The following is a 6,176-nucleotide window of genomic DNA, read 5'->3' as shown; positions in this document are numbered from 1 at the left end:
GGTACATCTTGAACTAATGCTGAAATGTTTACAACAGTAAGGCCAGATATACCTCAATTTGGGGGGGTCACCACTGAAAAGGTCCTGTTCATGCACGACCAACCTGTGAACATCACAGGGAGACACAACTGTCAGCAGGGCCTCCCCTGCAGATCTCAACACATGGGTAGGCCTATAAAGGAGGAGGATCCTCCAGGTATTTAGTGGCCAAGTTGTATGGGGCCCCAAATACCTGAAGCACCTGAAATTGTGCTTATACAAAGGCAACCAGTGCAGGTCTTAAGAACTGGTGCAACACGTGCCTAGCCTGTGGTACCCACCAGCACCTTAGCTTCTTCTGCATTCTGGAAGGGCCATCAGTTGGCAAAACAGCTGGCATTCATAGCCACTGAAGCCACCTGGGCCTTTTGATTTACTGCGCCATCATCTTCCCCCACCTTAATTGGGTATAGCTGTAGGCTATTTCCCTGCAACTTACAGTGTTTCTGGTCCAGGGGTAAATAAAATATGGGTCCAACTTGAATAAAATTTTTTGGGGGGGCTGAAGTAACCCCTGCCCCACATAATCACAAGTTGAAGTGCATGCACACCTTTTGAATGGCAATGCCTATCAACTGGGGGAGGGCAGCCCCTCAAATATTTTATTGGGGGGACCGAAGGGACTTCAGCCCCTAGGAGTTGGCTCCTATTTTCTGGTCACTGTTTCAAAAATCAGCTAAAACGGGTGCTGTGGCCTGCTTCCTTTTGCTCTTCACTGGAAGGGCTCACTTAACACATACATTCTAGCAGTATGAAGATGTGCTTCCAGAGTTCAGTGATGCATGTCAGAGTCAATGCAGTTGTGTAATGTTTCATACTCTTTAGAACAGGCTTCCTCAACCTCGGCCCTCCAGATGTTTTTTGCCTACAACCCCCATGATCGCTAGCTAGCAGGACCAGTGGTCGGGGATGACGGGAACTGTAGTCTCAAAGCATCTGGAGGGCTGAGGTTGAGGAAGCCTGCTTTAGAACTTTGATGGGCATAGAAAGAATGTGTTAGGTAATGGAACACTCTCCCTGAACCAGGTAAGGACTTGAACATCCAGATTTTTTCAATCCTTTCACATTGGATGCAAAAGCAACATCTTTCTATCAACTTGTTTATTTTGAGAAGAACAAAAAAAAAGGCCTTTCTTTCCATTTATACTTAAAAGTATGATTAAAGGGATTTGCTTACAAGAGACATGGCGTGGGAGGCAATCTGTCTTTAAGGGGAGGCATATTGGGCATTTTCACGAAGCTTACATTAGCGTTTGTTCACAGTCCAGGTGTAAGCTATTTGTTGATGGCATCTTTTCTCAGGAGGCAATAGGAGTGTGCACCTTTGGGGTGAAGTCAAAGCATAGGAGAGTTACAGCACCTGCTGTGGCTGCAGAGACCGACATGTTTTGTTGCAGCTGGGGCAGATGAAGGCATCCAGTTGTGCTGATGCAGATGTGCTATGCGTTTCTTCTTTTTGTGCTCCTAGGGGTCATTCCTCCTCCGATCACTGCTGTAGATACACAACCTGCCTGTCTCGAGGTGCTGTGGTCATCTGCAAGGCATTCCACGTGGCACGGTTAATGCAGCCAGGCTCCACGGCACGTTTGCAGACATCTTTGTAATACAGAGTTGGTCTGCCAACAAGCCTGGTGCCTGAAGACAGCTCCCCATAGATGATCCTGCCATCTTCCATTCTGTGAACATGACCAAGCCATTGCAAAGGTTGCTGAGACATCATTGTGAATTTGTTTGGAATGCGGGCTTGGGAGAGCACATCTTTGTTTGAGACTCTGTTCTGCCATGTGATGCCCAAAATCTTCCTGATGCAGCACATGTGGAAGGCATTGAGGCATCATTTCTGTAAGTTGTCCATGACCAGTCGCGGAGGATGGGGATTCGGTAACCAGGATGGCAGGGGCGTAGCACGTCGCACGTGGGGGCGTCCCAAGGGGAAGGCTCCCGCCTGAGCATCCCAAGGGGGAGGTGCCCACCCAAGCAAGTGTCCCAAGGGGGAGGTGCCCACCCGTGCAATCCGTCATCCCAATTGGGGCGGCGTCTGCAAGCGTCATCCCAATGGGGCGGCGTCTGCCCAGGCGTCCCAAGGGGGAGTTTCCTGCCCACAGTGATGTCACCCCCCAGGCTGGCACCGGGGCAGACCGCCCCCTTCCTCCACCACTGCCCGTGACTCACTTCCATAAAGCAGCGTGCTCAGCACACAAGCCTAGTAGACCTTCATCTTGCTATTGGTCATTAGCACCACATTCTCCCGTACTCTTGGAGAGGGGAGCCATAGCTGTAGCTGTCTTACCAATATGCTTGTCCAGCTCAGCATCGATGAGAGGTTGCTGGTTACGGTGGAGCCCAGATATACAAAAGTGTCTACTATCTCAACCATGTGATCGCCAGTGCTGATGCATGGAGTGCTGGTGATGTTCTGACCCAGGAAATTGGTCTTTGTCAGGGGGGTGGTAAGGTCAAACTCCCTGCAGTCTGGGGCAAAACGGTTGGTGGATCTCTGTTCAGCTTCCTCACAGTGCACTATGAAGACTGCATCATCATAAAGAACCACTGCAGTTGTCTCTTGATGTGGAGAATGCAAGGTTGAACAGACTGTTGAATGGATGTTTGCCCAGTCTTCAGTCAAGCTGAAGGCATATGAGAGCAACCCATAGAAGGGAATTAGGTAAGAACACAGCCCTTTGCCACACCTTTGCTTGCTGACTACTGGCAGCTCTTCTCTGCATACACTTGGAGGGAATTTCAGGGATCCATGCAGGTCTTGCAGGAGTTGCTCTACCCTCCTGGATGAGCAGCGCAGGATCTCCTTGAGACCTTTTAAGCTATTTGTTGCACAGGTCAGCCATTATAAGAGCACTTCCTGGAGAGAGAAATGTTTTAAAATTCCAGAGTGAAAACAAAAAGAGTATCAGATGCTGTCCGTCTGATGCTGTTAAATTGCTCCTGCCAGACACATGATAAAAGTAATTCTGAAGGGCAAATATTCTTCTGGAATGGATTTGATCAAGCAAACATTGACAGACACTTTGGTATGTTCAGAATACAATGCCCAAGGCAAGACAACTTCCTACCACGAAGAGCATAGTATCCTATTCATTATAACACTGAAACTTCCAAGTAACCATTTCTAGGATCCTGACTTGACAATAAGGTTGCCAATATCAGTCCCACCCACAACCAGCCTCCAAGGTAAAGACTCATTTAACGTATGTTAATTCACTTTAAATTATTAGTGTTCTGGAATCAAAACTCAATTTGAAAAGGAATGAGCAGGGGGAAAGGCCAACAGAAGCAGAAACGGCAACTCTGACAAGAAGGCCATGCAATGTAATAATGTAGTAAATAATTATTTTCTAACCAGCCCCATGCCCCTTATTTAAAGATTTGCACCTCATTTAAACCAGCTCCACTAGCCATTTGCAGTGATGTGGATACAACGTATGTCAATAATGGTGGTTAGCATCCATCTATCTTGAGAGACAATGGAGTGTGCCTCCAAGGGCGAAGTGACCTCCCCAGGGCACAAGCCTGGGCAGTGTGTGGATGGAGGTCCTGGGCTGCCCAGATAACATGGTTCCCCTCTCAGCCTTGCTGATGTGGTCCAAAGGAAAGCAGAGCAATACATTTGGCACCAGTTTGGTTGCTGGAAGGAGGCGTACAAGGTGCCATCCAGCCACATTAGGAACTGGATTTGTGTAAGGTTTACTCCTTATCCTTTTCTTCTCCTGAAGATACACTGCAAGGCAGCAGAGGATTAGGATCAGAGTTTTCCTTCTCCTAGATAGGCTACTATTTTCCCAGGCTGTTCCTCTGTCCCTCGCTTCCCTCTACAGCACATGCAGAAACCACCTTCTTGGCCATTTCTTGGTTTCATCCACTCACTCAGCTTCAGCCTGTCTTCGCCTGGAGGATCCTTAACTCACCAAGGGTTTGAGACCCATCAGCTAGCCTCACTCAGTTTAGCTGGCCAATTGAAGCCATTCCCAGAGTGTGGCTGCTGTAGCATGTTGACAGCTTCTATGATAAGGTTACCAGATTTTTTTCAATGAATCCAGGGACACTTTTCAACTTCAGTGGATTTTGTATGGGGGCTGATGTTTAGATCTGGGGACTGTCCCCGGGAAATGGGGACGTCTGGTAACCTTATTCTATGAGCCACAGGTGAGAGCTGAGTGCAGGGTGGGGACCAAGATGGACTAACTCCCCCAGAAGGAGCACAATTTGTCTCTCACCAGAAGTACTACCCCTCCCCTTACACCCCTGTCAATAATACAATGAAAATAAACCCCCATCTAATACCTTAAAGCAGTGGTAGCCAATATGGTGCCCTCCAGAAGTTGCTGAGCTCCCATCACTCCCAGCCAGCATGGCCAGTCATCAGGGACTATAGGAGCTAGAGGGCAGCAACACATTGACTATCCCTGCTAAAGTCTGTATTCAGTCCGTCCATCCCCTGTCCCCCCCATTCATGTGAGTGTCTGTGGTCTCTCTTAAGCTAGGCACTGCAGCTTCCAATCAGGAAGAAAAGTGTAACTAACAGGTTCCTTCTAACCTATGTTTTGAGTAATCTTCCACACACTTACTAGAGAGTAAATCTCACTGAGTTCAGTGCTACCTCTGAATAAAGATGTTTAGGATTGGACTGAATAAGAGGTTGGCAAGGAAGGCCAATGTCCTGCGCTGCTTCTTGGGAGTCTAGTGCTTCCTCCATTATCTCTATCCATAGGAACACGGCCTAAACCCTGTCAGTATTTTTAGATTTCACAGTGTTATTTTCTTACAGCATCTAATACGATACCCTTTCGGTGTTCATGCCCTGGTTATGGAATGCCCTCACTAGAGGTACTTGCCTGGCACCCACACTGTGGTCCTTTTTATTTTCTGGGATTTTAAATCCTTAAGATACTCTAGTGCTTTTCTATGCTATCTTTTTTTTAAAAAAATAAAAATAAATATTAGATTTTTAACAATAAGGAGAAACATCACATTTCCAAAATAGAGGCTATGAAACACCAAAGATGGAATTTCCACAATATTAGCATACATACTACTGTAACTGTTTAGGTGTTAAACCCAACTATGGTGCAAAATATTAAATAATGCTTTGAGATGGATTGAAGTAATAAAAATAATTAAACTTTAATTCAAAGAGATGTTACGACAAAAGGATTATATAAAATAAAACTTGCCCTTTTTTCCATAGGTGAGCCTCTTTCACCAAAGAAGGGGGGTTAGGAGAGTTACATCAACTATACAATACAAAGAGCTGCTGCCAGAAGATTGTCATGTTCAGCTATACTCATAAATCAACGCAAGTTGCAGTGAAATTTCCTTTTAAAATGTATTCTCATGCAAGTGTCAATTTATACGTCAAGATTTCCAATAGTCCAATCTGCCATTTTTATGCTATTTTACATGGTTTGCTGTTGATGGTTTTATCGGTTAATATTTTATTGCTTGTTTTGTTGCTTTTAAAAAATATTTATGCATTTTAAACTTTATTATTCACCTGTATATTAGCTGTTGGGTAATATACATACATTGTTAATAAATAAATAAATGAGTGCATTAAATCTTTTAAAACATAACCATACTATCTGAAGTAAAACAAAGACAAAAATGAATAAAAACACTGGTCACAAATAAATAACAATTGGGGAAAATGGCTGCCTTGAAAATGATAGTATTGTCAAAAATACTATTGTATTTTTTAAATTTACCATTAGTTCACCCGAAATTTTTGATAATTGGATATTTATAGTTTTTATCTGGCAAAAGAAAAGACCCAGAGTAACTTTGAAGACTCTACATAACAATGAAGGAAAAAGGAATAGCTCTCCCATGAATTAGAAAACACTATGAAGCAGATTTTACCCGAAAAGACCAAATTAATGTTTTGACAAGTCTAAACAATACACTCTGGCATTGCTCACATTTTGATAAGGCTATAAGCCATGCATATCAGCCATGTTTGACACTTTGTATAATAAATACAAGCAAAAAAATAGCCCCAGGTTTAAACACCTCTTATAATGCAAACATGGAGGAGGATTATTAGGAAATCTTTATTTATGGAAATCATGGTTTCACAGAACTAAGAAAATAATTTAAGGATGATAATTTATGACATATAATGA

General features: G+C 44.1%; 1 long non-coding RNA gene across 1 annotated transcript; it reads left to right on the top strand.

Moving 5' to 3' along the window:
* On the top strand, nt 1-5,600 carry LOC310838514. The gene is made up of 2 exons (XR_014561004.1): nt 1-2,396; nt 2,495-5,600. It is a non-coding gene; the product is annotated as an uncharacterized lncRNA (long non-coding RNA).
* Nucleotides 5,601-6,176: the final 576 nt, after the last annotated feature.

The sequence above is a fragment of the Podarcis gaigeae genome (genome assembly GCF_964106915.1).
Source record: "Podarcis gaigeae genome assembly, chromosome: 2".
Lineage (NCBI taxonomy): Eukaryota > Metazoa > Chordata > Lepidosauria > Squamata > Lacertidae > Podarcis > Podarcis gaigeae.
This window is presented reverse-complemented; position numbering and strand designations above follow the sequence as displayed.